The sequence below is a fragment of the Cebus imitator genome, unplaced genomic scaffold, assembly GCF_001604975.1.
Source record: "Cebus imitator isolate Cc_AM_T3 unplaced genomic scaffold, Cebus_imitator-1.0 Scaffold88, whole genome shotgun sequence".
Taxonomy (NCBI): Eukaryota; Metazoa; Chordata; class Mammalia; order Primates; family Cebidae; genus Cebus; species Cebus imitator.
The window spans coordinates 5,291,858-5,310,835 of NW_016107403.1; positions in this window are offsets into that span (position 1 = coordinate 5,291,858).

Genomic DNA, 18,978 nt, shown 5'->3' on the forward strand with positions numbered 1-18,978 from the left:
ATTACAGAACACTCATGTAAAATTTTCTTTGGCTGCCTCCATCAACATAGCAATGAATTTCATGCCACTTTGACAGGACAATTTCATCTACTTGGCAAAGCAAAAGGGAAAATAAAATATCATCAATCCCTTCGATTTGATTCTTATTTCATTTTTAGCTTATTAGTTTGTATGCATTTCTAAGAGCCACCAAAATATAATGACATAAAAACACAAATAAAAAAATTAGAGAAACTCTTAAGTTTAATTAGATCCCACTCCTTATAGGCGGGTGTTGAAAAATGAGAACACATGGGCACAGGGAGGGGAACATCACACACTGGGGTCTGTAGGGGGTTGGGAGCTAGGGGAAGGACAGCAGGGAGGCAGGGAGGTTGGGGAGGGATAACACTGGGAGAAATGCCTGATGTAGGTGACTGAGGATGGAGACAGCAAACCACCATGGCATGTGTGTAACTATGCAACAATCCTGCAAGATCTGCCCATGTATCCCAGAACTTAAAGTACAATTTAAAGAAAAAAAAAAAAAAAGAATGATTAAAAACAAATCAGAGAAAGGCAAGTTGTGACCAGATGACGAGTTACTTTTTTTTTTTTTTTTTTTTTGAGAGGCCCACTGTGTTACCCAGACTGGAGTGCAGTGGCATGATCTTGGCTCACTGTAATCTCCACCTCCCAGGTTCAAGTGATTCTCCTGGCTCAACCTCCTGAGTAACTGGGACTACAAGCGCGTGCCACCATGCCTGGCTGACTTTTTGTATTTTTAGTAGAGACGGGGTTTCACTGTGTTAAACAGGATGGTCTCAATCTCCTGATCTCATGATCTGCCTCCCTTGGCCTCCCAAAGTGCTGGGATTATAGGCGTGAGCCACCGTGCCCAGCCAATGAGTGACTTTTAGGTCAAGCTATGAAGTTTGAAAAGTAACCCGTAGGCAAAGGGATCTTCATGAGTATTTCAGGGGACTCACTTGATCAGATTTGTTTCTCAGGAAGATGGACTAGTATTAATAGAGAAATTAGGTGTAGGGCCCTATGGCAATAACAAGGCAAACAGTGAATTAAGGTGTAGGAAAGTTGGAAGAAGGGGTAGGGGTGAATAATAGAGATCAGACTATAAATGGTTCTGAAAGGCAAAATGATGATTATTTGACTCTAGGGAGATTTGTTCTATGTGTGTTGTAGAAAACTGACTTTTAAAGAATATTTTTGAAAACAAACATTTATTTGAATTTTTAATATTCTATGTCTGTTATCACCTCTAGAAAAAAGCAGTAGATGCAAACCCACGGCTAGCTCAATTCTATGCCAAAAAAGAAAGTGTGCCTACAAATTGTTCCCCTGACTCTAATCTGCCCATCCGTGAGTTTGAAATGACAAAAAGTGAAAAAAAAAAGTCTCCTCTAGACAGAAAAATTTGATGAAGATTGATTTCCTAATAGAAACAATAAAATACACAAAAAGAGGAAGCTATAAAGAGCAGAGGGTTAAATATCCAGTAAGTCCAAATGCCAAATGTTGAGTTGCTAAAATAGATGAGCGCTACTGGAGTTTTTCCTGAAATGAAGCTTTTAGACTGCTTGTCAGTTCCTCCAACAGCAGTTTATCACAACATAGGCTGGCAGATCACACCATATTTTTAATATTAACTCATCCACAGCTCCAAACTCAGGTGCTTCAAGAAGTCTAAAGCCCAGTGATGTTGTAAACAGGTTTAGCTGCCCAGGTTTTCTCAGCCTTGAAGATTAACTCCCATGCCCTTGATTCATTCTCATGATGTACAGAGGAAAGGAGTGTTGGTTTCTCCAGTAAGCCCTTTTCTGTGCATATAAGATGATAATCGTCAAAAAAATTGAAAGCTGGGCACTTTAATTTTCTGCAATCTGTAATCATATGCAAACTGTGGTAACGCCAAAAATGAAATCAAGGTACTAGGGCTTCTTACATGTTATTTCTTGTGTCATTTTTTTTGTGTGGGGGGGGGACTATAGATCTGGAGAAAATAAGCTGTTTGCAACAGGGTAATTCAGCTATATGATTCACTCATGCAAAATCCCATTTTAAGTGACAGGGCATCATTACAGAGGAGCCACATGACATGGATAGGGCCTGGCACAGATTCTAGTAAGCAGCCATACTCTTTTATTTGAGTGGTTACATCATAGATCAGAGTGGACCAAAGTGAAGCTGAACCATTTCTTAAGAGTAGAAACTCCATGCTCACTGAGAGTGGAAGGCTGCGCAGGCAAGCTGACAGTTTCTGCAGACCATGGATGGGGCAGCCAAATTTCCACTAGGTGGTAATTTCTGATGAGATAAATGACATACCTAAAATAATAACTGAATTTAAAACACCACCCCCTCAAGAATGCCTTTAAAACATGAAATTCCTACAGTTTATTATCATAAATCACACAGGAAAAAATGTTAAAATTCAAGCGTATATGTGTTAGGAAAATTAGGCATGATATAGTCCAATTTAAATGTTTAATAATGAATAAGCCTAATATATTGAGTTGCATGCATACATTTAAAATGTGAGAACTACTCTAAGCTCCAACTAGAGCTAGAAAATTACCTGCCTCTATGTTATAGTAACTGCAATTTTAAAGGAAGTAATTCTAAGCACCTCATTTCTCAGTAAAGCAACAAGATGTAGTAGAATAAACACAAGCTTCAGAGGCAGATGTGGGTTCAAACTCCACCTCTACTACTTAGTGACAATGTGGCTTCACTGATTGTACATGTTGGAAAACTACACTGTCTTCATTGGTTAAAGTAAAGGTAACAGGTAGAAAACACCTCACATAATTCATGTTAATTTCCTTCTCCCTCCCTCTATTTTTTCCTGCTTTGAAATCAAGCAAAGCTCTTTTAGCCTCCAAAGGGATCAATTATGGCAGTGGTTGGTCCCAAGCAAGTCTGTGTGTTAAGAAGCATCCTATGCAGTTTCTTGTTCATTTCATTCAGGGCACCTTCATTGCAGCTTCCTTCCATTTTCTGACTCTTTAAAGATGAATTTGTGTTTCTGCCTGGAATACAAATTGCTTGAGTTGCACTTACGTCAGGTCCTGACAGCTAAGATAAAATTTCGTGGAGAAGTGGATTGTGCCCAGGCAGCGGCAAAGAAAATGCAACCTCTCGAATTGGCTTAATTGTACTATTTTCAAAAAACTGTTGAAACTACTACCTCCTGTTTCAGTTTTTAAAGCTTTTGATAAAACAAAAGCCTCCTGTTAGTCCCATAATTTATACTTGCACAGAATAGATTTAAATGTATTGCCTAAGTATGATATTTTATAAAAATATCAGGCATGACAGAAATATCAACGATGGGCTTTCTGAGAGAGAAACAGAAAGGTCTCGCTTCTATAGTTTTCATGCCAATATGATACCAAAGTGTTGCGCCTGGATTTAAAAAATAAAAACACCCACATTCATGTATGTAACACAAAGAAGGGGTGTCCCCCTGATCAGTCCCTCCTGCAACAAACTCTCAACATCCAGGGCATCCAGAAAATGAAAGAAATTCAGTGTAGGAGCTCTTTCCTCAAGTGTTCATCAAGGGCCCTTTAACCCAACACTGCTTAGACTTCCACTTTTGCAAAAGGAAGGAAGAGTGAGCTTATCTTGGCCTCACCTGAATCTATAAAAGGTGATACATGCTGTCTAGTTAATTATTCTGATACCTTGATTATACAGGAACAAAGCATAGGGAAAATTTTCTCATTTTCTTGGTTACAAAATATTAACGAGATTAAACAATGGATTAATAGTCTCTGTTAGATATGATGCTGAGATGAAGTGTCCACACGCTGAGAGTATTTGTCCTCTGTTTCCAAGGTTTCTTCCCCCTTCATTTTGAACATGAGAACAAAATGAAAGAGTACACTCATGGTTTATGTTCATGGCTCTGATAAGAATATGATATGTCATGAAAGAAGACAAACTTATGCCCACAGTTCAAACTATAAGACAAAAATGTTCTGTCCGGGGGGGAAAGCGCAGGTGAAAGGGGAAGAAGAAAGAAAGTAATAGTATCCTATACATAGTAAATACTCAACAAATGTCAACTGTTTCTGTTGTTATTGTTGGGATCATTGTTCAGTTGTCATCATTACCAAGGGGAAATACTGGGTGAGTTGAGTAGATGGCGGTCGAAACAAAATAAAGAGAAGAAAAGAGAAAGAGACAAACATGAAGAAAAATTACAGAAAGGAAGATAAGAAGGAAAAATATCAGAGGATATAAAGAAACAAAAATTCGGAATGCTTTGGAACGTTATTAAATAGGTAAGTATAGGTCAATGTCAGCATAAGTGCTGAGTGCTTTAGAGGAAAATTTATTGCATAAATGAGAGGTTATTTTGTTCTTAAGGGACAACACATAGAAAATTCACAGAGTATATAAAAATTCAGTCTATCTTTCTAAACGGACCTCTCCCAGGGCCTGTTTCTCATTTTGTTCCGAGCTCTGCAGAACACATTTAAGTACAGGACTTCACATATGTTGACTTTTAAAGAACTTCACTTTGGGAGCCCTTCAGGGACTACAGCAAGATGAGAAACAGAACTTGGGTGCTTTTCATCTTCATCTGAACATTCTGCTCTTCTTTCATTGTCACAAACACACAGTGCCCATTTTTCAGATGCTACAGTCTCATATCCACAGCAGCTGACATACAGAAAAGAAGCATATTTCAAGAGTCTTTTCTGAGGCTTTTGTTAAGCACGAAACTTTTTAAGAACAACTTGGTTTCTCAGAATTAACTCATAATTGTCTACACTTTGTTTTTAATGATAATTCTAGTACAACAAAAAAAGTTTTAAAATGTATTGTTTTGAACCTTTAGTTTAAATTTAGCCAATTACCATACCAGCCCTCCATTTTTTTCCCTCTAAATGCATGGCTCTGTAATTGCTGACCTTGAGTTCATAGAGGTTGTGTCTCTATAAATAACATATCCTTGAAATCTGCCTAAGCATGGAACGTCAAGTGTCTTACTACCCAAATTGTACACACCATTTCACTGAACTGTTTTTCAATTTCAAGCATGTTGTCAGTTAATGTGATGTTTACTGTTCAGTAAGTTAGTTCTTTATTATACAGGAATCAATCCAACCCCCTAAACACATAGAAAAGTACACAATTGCTCTTCTGAAGTAAGAAAATGTACATGCATCCATGGCAGATTAGCACAATGATGAATTTAATTGTGGCCACAATTCAAGTCCAGGCTATTCATGTGGATAAAGCCTCAATGCACACTGAAGAGCCATCACCTGTTTTGCGAATGAACCCACTAACTCACTAAACCTTTATTATTAACATTGTTCACAATGTTCTAGACACTATGCTATAGGATTCTCATGTGATATATGTCTTATTTTCAGAAACAACACAATGAAGTGGATACTATCACTAGGCAAATTTACAGATAAGGAAACTATTGCTGAGAGAATGAAGTCACTCCCAAGGCCACACAGCTCTCTGGTGTCAAAGTCGGATTTGAATCCAGGTCTTTCTATCTTCAGAGCCATGCTCAGAAATACTCTTCACTAACTTCAGTGCACACATCACCTGGAGGCAATTTCTTATTTGTTTCTGTACCCTCTTGAACTAGAAAGACCTTCTGCTTTGACCAACGGGATATAGCAGAACTGATGTCACACTAGATGCAGGCATAATGGTCCATAGTCTGGAATCGTTTGCTTCCTGTCTCTTTAAGCCAAAAGACTATCCCGATATGACCATTCCATCAGAAGCCCAGAATACAAAGAAAGGCCCCCAAGGTTGAGATAGCATGAGAGAGAGAGAGAGACAGAGAGAGAGAGAGAGAGAGAGAGACCGAGAGATAGAGACAGAGAGATACAGAGAGAGATAGAGAAAGAACCAACAACAGAGTACCAAGTACCAACATGCCATACACAAGACAAGATGCCACCGTGAAGGCTTGGAGGTGGATCTTCCCCCTCCGGCCACCCCAGTGGGCACCACATTTAGCAGAGATGAACCATCCAGCAGAGTTCTTCCTGACCCACAAAATTATATGCAAAATAAATGGTTATTTCAAGTCCTAAATTTTGGAGTCATTTGTCATGGAGTATTAAATAACTGAAATGTACTACCATACATAAGCATAAATATATGCATATATTTATAATTATATATATAAAAACCTATATACTGAAAACAAAAATGCTTTATGCAGAATAGAATTTTAATGAAAAATCACGGTCATTGAGTAAAATTTTTTTTGTAACTATTTGAAAATTTTCCTGTTTTCTCATTTTCACCTTGAATGTGTAGATAGAGCCATAGAATTCTGACTCTGTGGTCAAGATTTTATAATAGTTTATATATTTTTAAATTTGATGCCCTAATATTCATAATATATTTTTCTTTAATTTTGTGTTTCCCCTTATCTTTAGAGCAACTTCAAAATTATGCTGTCTTCTACAGGGGTGTAAGGTACATGCAAAGATCTACATTCCCCTCTTTGCACTGGCTTCATCTGCTCAGAGATAAAAGTCAGTCTAGGTTTTTAAATGGATTTGTATATGTTCTGCTCTAGAGAGCTGAATTGGTACAGGAAATCTTCATTATCATAAGTTTCCAGATGAACACAAATCCAGAGTGAAATTTAACAAATTTTTAACTTGCATAAGCAATTGTCAAGTTTTCGTCATTATTCCATTTTCGTGCTGGAGATGTAATGGCATCTTATCCTTTTACCCTCATGCCTAGACACTCTGCAAAGATAATCCTGCCTTGATCATTAAAATTATTGCACATACCAAATCACTGAATAACTGCATTTATCCCCATCTGCTAGGGAGGCACAGTGCCACATAGACGTGCTCCACCAGGACTTTTGAGGCATAACAATCAAGCAAAGATGGGATTAGACATAAACCACGCTGATTGCAACAATAGTTCTGTCCAGTCCAACTTTCTGTTTAGCTCTGGGCAAAATATTTCAATTAAAAAACATTATGGCTGTTATGTGTGGACATAATCAATTACAAAGGTTTAGTGTCTCGTTCAACCTGATGGGAATTGTAAATAAAGTTTCTAAAATTTCCCACCAGGTAATGATGACTTTTCTCTTCACTATCAATGGACATGTTACCATCTGCAGTTGGAACACTGTGTCTTTCCCCTCACCTAAGTTGGATCTCTACCTTATCCTAATCCACAAGAGCCCTCTACTTGGCTTTCTTTACTTTATTTCTAAGTGAAATTTTCATGAAATCTATGCCAACCTACCTCACATCCCTCAAATCTTCAGCTCTGCTTTCCGCCCTAATCCCTCATCCAGTTTCATGGTTTATCTGTAGTTTATAGCCAATCACTTTCTCTAATAATTCAGACTCATGTACCCAACTGTTTGTGAAGCATCTCCACGTGGACATACACAGGCATCTCAATCTGAATGCATCGCAAACTGAATCCACTATCTTCAACCCACCAGTTCCCATTTTAAGGAATGGCAATATCAACCACCCAGTCCCACAGATCCTCTCCCTTCCTCCAAACCTTCTTCCATCAGTTACCAAGCCCTGCCATGTTTTATCTCCTCACAAGTCTCAAAGTCAGCCCCTGCTTGAAATTCTTCTACCACAGCTTTAGTTCAAGAGCTCATTATCTCTCACTTCAACTATTGAAAAAGCTTTCAGTCTTCACACGTTACCTCATCTAAAGTAACAGCAGTTAACATTTATTGAGTGTTACCAGGGCTCAGGCCTTTCCAGGTTTCTTATACATATTAATTCATTTATTTCTTATAGGTGCTTTTATGATTCCCTATTTTAAAGATTAAAAAAATAGTGAGGCAGAGAGATTAAGTTACTTACCCAATATCACATCTAAATATGGTAGAAGCAGACTAGGAATCCAGGCAGTCTGGCTAAGCTTTTAGCTATTCTACTTCACTACCTGATCATGGCTTTTATTTTCTGAAGTGGCTGCCAATCACTCACAGACATAAAAGCAGACTCCTCAGAGAAGGTTCAGAGCTCTTTTACTGTAACTCCTACCTACTGCACTTAGGCATCTTCAGGCTTTCCCCTGTCCCTGGTCTTTGCTTTCTATGTGCAGATCTACTCAGGGTGCTTCAATCAACTCTGTCCCCACTCCAGGGTTCTGTCTTACCTCTCACTTTCACACACTTCCACTCTCTATCCTTCCAACAATCACTCTCCCGTTAACCTTTTGTCTTCAGGCTTCCGTCATTTCTCATCTGAACATGCTTTTTTAGAATCACCAAGGCCTCTCCGGTGATTGACAAACTGATGTTGTGAAACGTAGAGTCAAATCCCTTTGAGCTCCAGCCCAGCCTCTTCCTAGCTATGTGATCTGCAGTAAGTTATTTAATTCTCTGAGCTAGTAATTAGTTCCCTTTCATCCACTCTCCTCCAAAGCATATCTACCTCCCTTCTATCCTGACACTGTCAAGCTACCCCTATCCCACTTCTATCCTGACTCTCTCATCTATACCTGTTTTCCTTAGAGAGCACTCTGTACCCCAGGACCTTGCCTCTGCTTCTCCCCTTCCACCCAGTCCATGCTTGGCCACTTATTGACTGCATGGTCTTTGACATTTAACTTCTCTGACAATGGACCCTCACGTGTAATATGTAAGTAATAATAGCTATCCTCATACTTCAGTGTACTGTATAAGAATGAATTAATATATATGAAGCTATGTTAAAAACTCTGAAGAGCTACTCACATGTTAATGTGGTTGTTATATGAGAGTATGTGTATGTGTGTGTAATATATATATATAATTTTAAGACAATCTCGAACTTAAAAATTGCAAGGATAGCATATGGAACATTTTTTGAGGCATGTGAAAGAATAATGCCAAATTAATCCCCCAATCACAACCTAATACTTAGTATGTATTTTCTACAAACAAGAACATTGCCCAACATAATAACAATACAACCAATGAAACCAGAAAATAACGCTGATACATTACCACCATCTAATTCTCAGATCCTTCATGTATTTCCAAATGTCCCAATAACATCCTGTATAACAAAATCATCCAATTCAGAATCACACATTACATTTAGTTGTCATTATTCTTTAATCTCCTTCCCTCAGAACAGTTCCTCAGTTTTTCTTCTACATACATGACATTGACATACCTGAAGGTTAATGAACAGTTATGTTGTTAAAGGTCTATCAATTTCACTTTGTCTGTTGTTCTCCATGATTTGATTCTGGATTTGAGTCTTTGGCAGAAATGTCACAGAAATGATGTTTCATTCTTCTCATTGCATCCTCTTAGGGGTGCATGATTTTTATTTGTCCCCATATCAGTGATGTTAACTTTGATCACTTCATTAAGGTGGTGAACTTACTTTCTCACTGTGAACTTACTTCCCACTCCCACCATTAATACATATTTTGTGGAAAAAGTACTTTGCCGAAGAGGTACTCTGAAACTTACTTTCTCATAAAAGTTTCAATGTATTTATTTATTTATATCACTATGAACTAATGATTTCTTATTTTATTCAATGACTCACTTATTTTGAGGCTTAAATCGCTCAATATTTGGCCAGCAAAAGCCAAAATGTGTCACTTGAATATGCCTTCTCTTCTTTTTGCACACCTTATATTATGGTCCAGAAATCTGTTTTAGACTCGTGTTATATTTTCCTTGTCCCAGCTCTGGGTCAGTTATTTCTGCATGGAGAACTTGTTCCTTTTAGTCCTTTGAGTGGAGAATGATGTTTTGAAGCCAAGGTATGGGCTCTGGCTGTATTATTTGCTGGGATGGGGATTGTTGTTCCAAGACCTTCTTATTGGAGAGAGGAAACATACCTATTACCACATACACACACACACACACACACACACACACTGCAAATATGGGCAAGTTTAAGAAAACATTCTCTGTGAATACCCTTCCTGAATAATTCCATCCCAAAGCCACTAGGCAGGGCAAAGCAAGGGAGACAACCACATGGAAAAACCGGGCTATTGTGAGAAGTTGGAACATGGTGAGGGGTATGTCCATGTGGAAGAGAAGGTCCCATGTGAGATGTTGGAACTCAAACAGGACATCCATGCGTGGGAGTAGTCTGACATGGGTGTAACAGCATGGGCTGGGTGAGGACTCTGTCCATTCAGAGAAGGGGCTTGGTGAGGGATGTCAAGAGTTTAGGCAAGATGAGCAGTGTCCACACTAGAGAAGGCTACGTGTGGAACACAGGGCCTCAGGGTGAAGAGGGCATCAATGTATACAAATGGTGCATCAGAGCTTGGGCACGGTGAAGAGGAGGATGTCCAAGTGTGATGGGAAACCTAGTATGGGATGCGAAAAGGGCATCCACAGAGAGGAGTGGATGGTGGTGGTGATGGATGATTAGTTACATACAGGAATATTGATTGTTGCATGACAGATGCACTCCTTACCCTATTTGGATGCCAGCTTCTCATCTTGGATGCCCACCTGATGGCTTTGGTACTGAATTATTCAGGGAGGGAAAAATGAAAGAAAAAAGAAATAATTGTTGTATTATTTTATTTATCTTATTTTTTAGCATCTTTTCTTCCATTCACAGCCAATATTCTCTTACAAGTTATTTGTCCATATTTGCTGACTTCATTTTCTCAGTCTTTACTGATTCCTTAGCCTACTTCCATCTGGCTTTAGCCCTCATCCCTTTCCAATGTGACCAAGTCATGAATGACTTCCTTATTTCTAAATCTGAAAGATGTTTTTCAGTCCTTGTGCTGCTTGATCTGTTTGAGGCATTTAACAGGTTCACCTCTGAAAATAGCCTATTCCCCTGGCTTCCATGACACAGCACTTTCATGATATCCTCCTACCTCTCTGGCTACTTCTCAGCCTCTTTAACAACCTCTTCTTCCTTTGGCCCTTTCTCAAATGTTGGCACTACTAAAGGCTCAGTCCCAAGCCTTCTGCTCTTCTCACTCTTCACACACCCACATCTCAGTACTGCCTTGGCTCCAATTCTAATCTCTATGCTAACATTTTAGAAATCTTCATCTCTGTCTCTGCAAGTCTGACTTTCAGCTCCAAAAACATATACCCCACTGTCTACCGTACATTTATTCGACTCAGCAATATTTACTGATCACCTGCTACTCATTATGTGCACTATTCAAGGTTCTTAACAACTCCATGTACATGTCTCTAAGTCACCTAAAACTCAACACACATGAGACAATGTTGTTGTCTTAACCTCTCCTCCACAGCCTATGCACACTTACAACATTCTCTATCTCAGCAAATGCCATGATCTCTTCTCCCATGTTGAAGTCAGAAATGTCTGTCCCCTAGCCAGTCATCTTTGCATCAATCACTAAGTCTTACTGCTTCTACCTTTTATATATTTCCTAAGTGTTTAATTCTCTCCATCTCCACCATTATTTCTAAACTACAGCCTTCTAGGTAGCCTCCCTCCCTCTAAACTTGCCCTTTCACACACACAAACTTTCAATCAAATCTCTATATGGCGGCCACAATATTCCTCCTTTTTCATTGTTGGCATTTGTTTATTTGTTTGTTTGTTTGTTTGTTTTTGAGAGACAGTCTCACTCTGTCACCCAGGCTGTAGTGCAGTGGTGCAATCTCAGTTCACTCCAACCTCCACCTCCCAGGTTCAAGCAATTATTGTGCCTCAGTCTCTCGAGAAGCTGGGATTTGAGGCATGTGCCATCACCCACAGCTAATTTTTGTATTTTTAGTAGAGACAGGTTTCACCATGCTGGCCAGTCTGGTCTTGAACTCCTGGCCTCAAATGATTCACTACCCCAGGCTTTCAAAATGCTGGTATTACAGGCATGAGCCACCCCATCCAACCAGAATATTCCTTTTGAAATACAAATCTAGCCAAGGAAAGTGGTGAGGGACTGTCCTACCAGCCCCAGTTACTAGGCTTTTCACAAGGATTTTTGCAATCTTCAGATCAGGGGATTCCCTCATGAGCCTACACCACCAGGGTTCTGGGCTTCAAGCAAAAAACTGGGTGGCTATTTGGGCAGACACTGAGCTAGCTACAGGAGATTTTTTGTACTCCAGTGGTGCCTGGAACTCCAGTGAGACAGGAGAACCGTCCACTCCCCTGGAAAGCGGGCTGAAGCCAGGGAGCCAAGCAGTATCACTAAGTAGGTCCCATTCCCAAGGAACCCAGCAAGCTAAGAACTATTGGCTTGAAATTCTCGCTACCAATACACCAGTCTGGAATTGACTGGGATGATCAAGCTTGGTGCAGGGAGGAGCATCCACCACTGCTGAGGCTTTAGTAGGCGGTTTTCTCCTGTCAGTGCTAAGGAGACTGGAAGGTTTGGACTGGCTGGAATTCACTACAGCACAGCAAAACGGCAGTGGCCAGACTGCCTTTCTAAATTCCTCCTCACTGGACAGGTCGTCTTTGAAAGAAAGGCAGCAGTCCCAGTCAGGGGCTTACAGATAAAACTCTCATCTCCCTGGGACAGAGCACCTGGGGGAAGGGCGGCTGTGGTTACAGCTTCAGAGGACTTAATCTTTCCTGCCTGCAGCTCTGAAGAGAGCTTCAGATCCTGACAAGGGAGATTCTCCCAGCACAGTGCACCAGCTCTGCTAAGGGACAGACTGACACCTCAAGTGGGTCCCTGACCCCCCCCGTACCTCCTGACTGGGAGAGACCTCCCAACAGGGGTTGACAGACATGTCATATAGGAGAGCTCCAGCTGGCATCAAGCCAGTGCCTCTGGGACAAAGCTCCCAGAGGAAGGAGCAGGCAGCAATCTTTGCTGTTCTGCAGCCTCCACTGGTAATATCCAGGTGAACAGGGTCTGGAGTGGACCTCCAGCAAACTGCAGTAGACATGCAGAATAGGGGCCTTACTGTTAGAAGAAAAACTAACAAACAGAAAGCAATGACAACAACAACATCAATAAAATAGAACCCCCTACAAATACCCTATCCAAAGATCATCAGCCTCAAAGATTGAAGGCAGATAAATTCAGGAAGATGAAGAAAAACCAGCACAAAAACACTGAAAATTCCAAAAGCCAGGATGCCTCTTCTCCTCCAAATGATCTCAACTCCTCTCCAGCAAGGGCGCAAAACTGGACAAAGAATGAGACTGACAAATTGACAGAAGTAGGCTTCAGAAGATGGGTAATAAACTCCTCTGAGCTAAATGAACATGTTCTAACTGAATGTAAGGAAGCTAAGAAGGTTGATATAAGATTAAAGGAATTGCTAACTAGAATAACCAGTTTAGAGAGGAACATAAAGGACTTGCTGGAGTTGAAAAACACAGCACAAGAATTTTGTGAAGCATACTCAAGTATCAATACCCAAATCAACCAAGTGGAAGAAAGGATATCAGAGATTGAAGACCACCTTGCTGAAATAAGGCGTGCAGACAAGACTAGAGTAAAAAAGAATAAAAAGGAACAAACAAAGCCTCCTAGAAATATGGGAGTATATGAAAAGACCAAACCTACCATTGACTGGTGTATCTGAAAGTGACGGGGAGAATGGAACAAAGTTGGAAAACACACTTCAGGATATTATCCAGGAGAACGTCCCCAACCTAGCAAGACCAGCCCAACATTCAAATTCAGAAAACACAGAGAACACCACAAAGATACTCCTTGAGAAGAGAAATGCCAAGACACATAATTGTCAGATTCACCAAGGTTGAAATGAAGGAAAAAATGTTAATGGCATCCAGAGAGAAAGGTCAGGTTACCCACAAAGGAAAGCCCATCAGACTCACAGTGGATCTCTCAGCAGAAACCCTACAAGCCAGAAGAGACTGGGGGCCAATATTCAACATTCTTAAAGAAAAAATTTTCAACCCAGAATTTCATATCCAGCCAAACTAAGCTTCATAAGCAAAGGAGAAATAAAATCCTTTCCAGACAAGCAAATACTGAGGGATTTTGTCATCACCAGGCCTGCCTTACAAGAGCTCCTGAAGGAAGCACTAAATGTGGAAAGAGAAAAGTGGTACCAGCCACTGCAAAAACACACCAAAATATAAAGACCACTGATACTATGAAGAAACTGCATTAACTAATGTGCAAAATAACCAGCTAGCTCCATGATGAGAGGAGCAAATTCACACATAACAATATTAACCTTAAATGTAAATGGGATGCCTCAATTAAAAGACACAGACTGGAAAATTGGACAAAGAGTCAAGGCCCATTGGTGTGCTGTAATCAGGAGACCTATCTTACATGCAAAGACACACATAGGCTCAAAAAAAAAAAAAGGGATGGAAGAATATTTACTAAGTAAATGGAAAGCAAAAAAAAAAAAATAGCAGGGGCTGCAATCCTAGTCTCTGATAAAACAGATTTTAAACTAACAAAGATCAAAAAAGACAAAGAAGGGCATTACGTAATAGTAAAGGTATCAATGCAATAAGAAGAGCTAACTATCCTAAATATATATGCACCCAATACAAGAGTACCCAGATTCATAAAACAAGTTCTCTCACACAATAACCATGGGAGACTTTAATACTCCACTGTCAATATTAGACAGATCAACAGCACAGAAAATCAACAAGGACATTCTGAACTTGAACTCAGCTCTGTATCACATAGACCTAATAGACATCTATAGAACTTTCCACCCTAAATCAGCAGAATATACATTCTTCTCATTGGTTTTAAAGAACTTCTTGATTTCTGCCTTAATTTTGTTTTTTACCCAGGAATCATTCAGGAGCATGTTGTTCAATTTCTATGGAGTTGTGCGGTTTTGAGTGAGTTTCTTAATCCTGAGTTCTAATTTGATTGCACTGTGATCTGAAAATCTCCTCCCTAACTCATTTCATGAGGCCAGCATCATCCCGATTCCAAAACCTGGCAGAGGCACAACAAAAAAGAAAACTTCAGGCCAATATCCCTGAACATTTGATGCAAAAATTCTCAATAAAATACTTGCAAACCAACTCCAGCAACACATCAAAAAGCTTATTAACCACGATCAAGTTGGCTTCATCACTGGGATACAAGGCTGGTTCAACATAAACAAATCAGTGTCAGCACTTATTCTAAAATTGACAACATAATTGGAAGTAAATCACTCCTCAGCAAATGCAAAAGAACAGAAATATAACAAACAGACTCTCAGACCACAGTGCAATCAAATTAGAACTCAAGATTGAGAAACTCACTCAAAACCACACAACTCCATGGAAATTGAACAACATGCTACTGAATGATTCCTGGGTAAATGACAAAATTAAGGCAGAAATCAAGAAGTTCTTTAAAACCAATGAGAACAAAGAGACAATGCACCAGAATCTCTGGGATGCAAGTAAAGCAGTGTTTAAAGGGAAATTTATAGCACTGAATGCCCAAATCAGAAAGCTGAGAAGATCTCAAATCAACACCAGAACATCACAATTTAAAAGACCTAGAGAAGTAGAGCAAACAAATTCAAAAGCTAGCAGAAGACAAGAAATAACTAAGATCAGAGCAGAACTGAAGGAGATAAGAGACATGAAAACCCTTCAAAAAAAATCAATGAATCCAGGAGCTGGTTAAAAAAAAATTAACAAAATACACAGACCACTAGCTAGACTAATAAAGAAAGAAAAAGAGAGAAGAATAAATTAGATACACTAGAAAATGATAAAGGGGATATCACCACTGATCCTACAGAAATAGAAAATACTATCAGAGAATACTACAAATACCTCTATGCAAATAAACTAGAAAATCTAGAAGAAATTGATAAATTTCTGAACACATACACCCTCACAAGACTAAATCAGGAAGAAGTCAAAACCTTAAATAGACCAATAAGAAGTTCTGAAATTGAGGCAGTAATTAATAGCCTACCAACCAAAAAAGCCCGGGATCAGACGGATTCACAGCCAAATTCTACCAGAGGTACAAAGAAGAGCTGGTACCATTCCTTCTGAAACTACTCCAAACAACTGAAAAAGAGGGACTCCTCCCCTAACTCATTTAATGAGGCCAGCATCACCCCGATTCCAAAACCTGGCAGAGACACAACAAAGAAAGAAAACTTCATGCCAATATCCCTGATGAACACTGATACGAAAATCCTCAATAAAATACTGGCAAACTGAATCCAGCAGTACATCAAAAAGCTTATTCACCACAATCAAGTTGGCTTCATCACTGGGAGACAAGGCTGATTCAATACACGCAAATCAATAAATGTAATCCATCACATAAACAAAGCCAATGACCAAAACTACAAGATTATCTCAATAGATGCAGAGAAGGCCTTCAATAACATTCAACATCCCTTCATGTTAAAAACTCTCAATAAACTAGGTGTTGATGGAACATATGTCAAGATAATAAAGACTATTTATGACAAACCCATAGCCAATATCATACTGATTGGGCAAAAGCTGGAAGCATTCTCTTGGTACAAGACAAGGATGCTCTCTCTCCCCACTCCTATTCAACATAGCATTGGAAGTTCTGGACAGGTCAATCAGGCAAAAGAAAGAAAGAAAGCATATTCAAATAGGAAGAGAGGAAATCAAATTGTCTCTGTTTGCAGATGACATGATTATATGTTTAGAAAATCCCATGGTCTCAGTTCAAGAACTCCTTAAGCTGATAAGCAACTTCGGCAAAGTCTCAGCATACAAAATCAATATGCAAAAATCCCAAGTGTTCCTATACACCAACAATAGACAAGCAGACAGCCAAATCATGAATGAACTCCATTCAAAATTACTACAAAGAGAAAAAAATACCTAGTAATACAGCTTACAAGGGACATGAAAGACATCTTTAAGGAGAACTACAAACCACTGCTCAAGGAAATAAGGGAGGACACAAATAAATGGAAAAACATTCCATGTTCATGGATAGGAAGAATCAATATCATGAAAATGGCTATACTGCCCAAAGTAATTTATAAAGTCAATGCTATTCCCATTAAACTATCATTGACTTTTTTCACAGATTTTGAAAAAACTACTTTAAATTTCATATGGAACCCAAAAAGAGCCTGTATAGCCAGGACAATCCTAAGCAAAAAGAACAAAGCTGGAGGCATCATGCTACCTGACTTCAAACTATACTACAAGGCTACAGTAACCAAAACAGCATAGTACTGGTACCAAAACAGACATACAGGCCAATGGAAGAGAGCAGAGACCTCAGAAATAACACCACACATCTACAACCATTTGATCTTCAATAAACCTGACAAAAACAAGCAATGGGGAAAGAATTCCCTATTTAATAAATGGTGCTGGGAAAACTGGCTAGACATATGCAGAAAACTGAAACTAGACCCCTTCCTTATACCTTATACAAAAATTGACTCAGGATACATTAAAGATTTAAATTTAAAACCCCAAACCATAAAAACCCTAGAAGAAACCCTGGACAATGCCATTCAGGACCTAGGCATGGACAAAGACTTCATGACTAAAACACCAAAAGCAATTGCAACAAAAGCCAAAAGTGACAAATGGGATCTCATTAAACTAAAGAGCTTCTGCACAGCAAAAGAAACTATCATCAGAGTGAGCAGGCAACCTACAGAATGGGAAAGATATTTTGTAATCTACCCATCTGACAAAGGTCTAATAGTCAGGATGCAGAACTTAAATTCACAAGAAGAAAAAAACAACCCCATCAAAAAGTCAGCAAATGGTATGAAGGGACACTACTCAAATTAGACATTTATGCAGCCAAAAACATATGAAAAAAGCTCATCATCACTGATCATTAGAAAAATGCAAATCAAAACCACTGTGAGATACCATCTCATGCCAGTAAAAATGGCCATTGTTAAAAAGTCAGGAAACAATAGATGCTGGCAAGGCTGTGAAGAAATAGGAGTGCTTTAACACTGTTAGTGAGGTAAAGTAGTTCAACCATTGTGGAAGACAGTGTGGCGATTCCTCAAAGATCAAAACCAGAAATACCATTTGACTCAGCAATTCCATTACTGGTTATATACCTAAAGGAATATAAATTGTTTTTCTCTAAAGACACATGTACATGTATATTTAATGCAACACTATTACCATAGAAAAGACAGGGAACCAACCTAAATGCCAATCAATGATGGACTGGATAAAGAAAATGTGGTATATATACAGCACGGAATACTATGCAGCCATAAAGAACAATGAGATCATGTCATTTGCAAGAACATAGATGAAGTTGGAAGCCATCTTTCTCAGCAAACTAACACAGGAACAGAAAACCAAATACTGCATGTTCTCACTCATAAGTGGCAGTTGAACAATGAGGACACATGGACACAGGTGGGGGAACAACACACACTGGGGCTTTTAAAGTAGGAAGGGGGAAAGGGGAGGGAGAGGATTAGGACAAATACCTAATGCACATGAGGCTTAAAACCTAGAGGATCCGTTGCTAGGTGCAGCAAACCACCATGCCCAATGTATACCTATGTAACACACCTGCACACTCTGCACATGTATCCCCAAACTTAAAGTAAAATAAAATAAAGAAATACAAACCTAATCATGTCATTCCCCAGCTTTTAATTCTTTAATATGGGTTTCCTATGCCTTTGGGAAAAAGAGAAAATGTTTGAACATGACCTCAAAGCTGTCCATAATTGTATCAACTTAGGTCTTCAGACACACTTCTGCTATTTCTGTATACTCAACCTACATCTGCAGGCCTCAGATGGTTTTCTCTGTCCTATAACCAGCCTCCCACTATCTCCTGCTACCTGAACCTAGAAACACCTCATCTCATGCACTTTGACTGATGAAATTCTACTCACCCTTCAGGTCTCAATGGAAATTCACCTCCTCAATGAAGCCCTCTCTGATACATAACCATGGTTAGATCATCTGTTCACTGGAGTATCCTCATCATATCACATATCACACTTATTCCCCAGTAATTACTCCTGTAGAGGTTTGTTTTCTCAAAAGAATTGTATGAAGTCAAGGATCCTGTCTACTTTACACCATTTATGCCTCACACAGTGACAAGTGCACA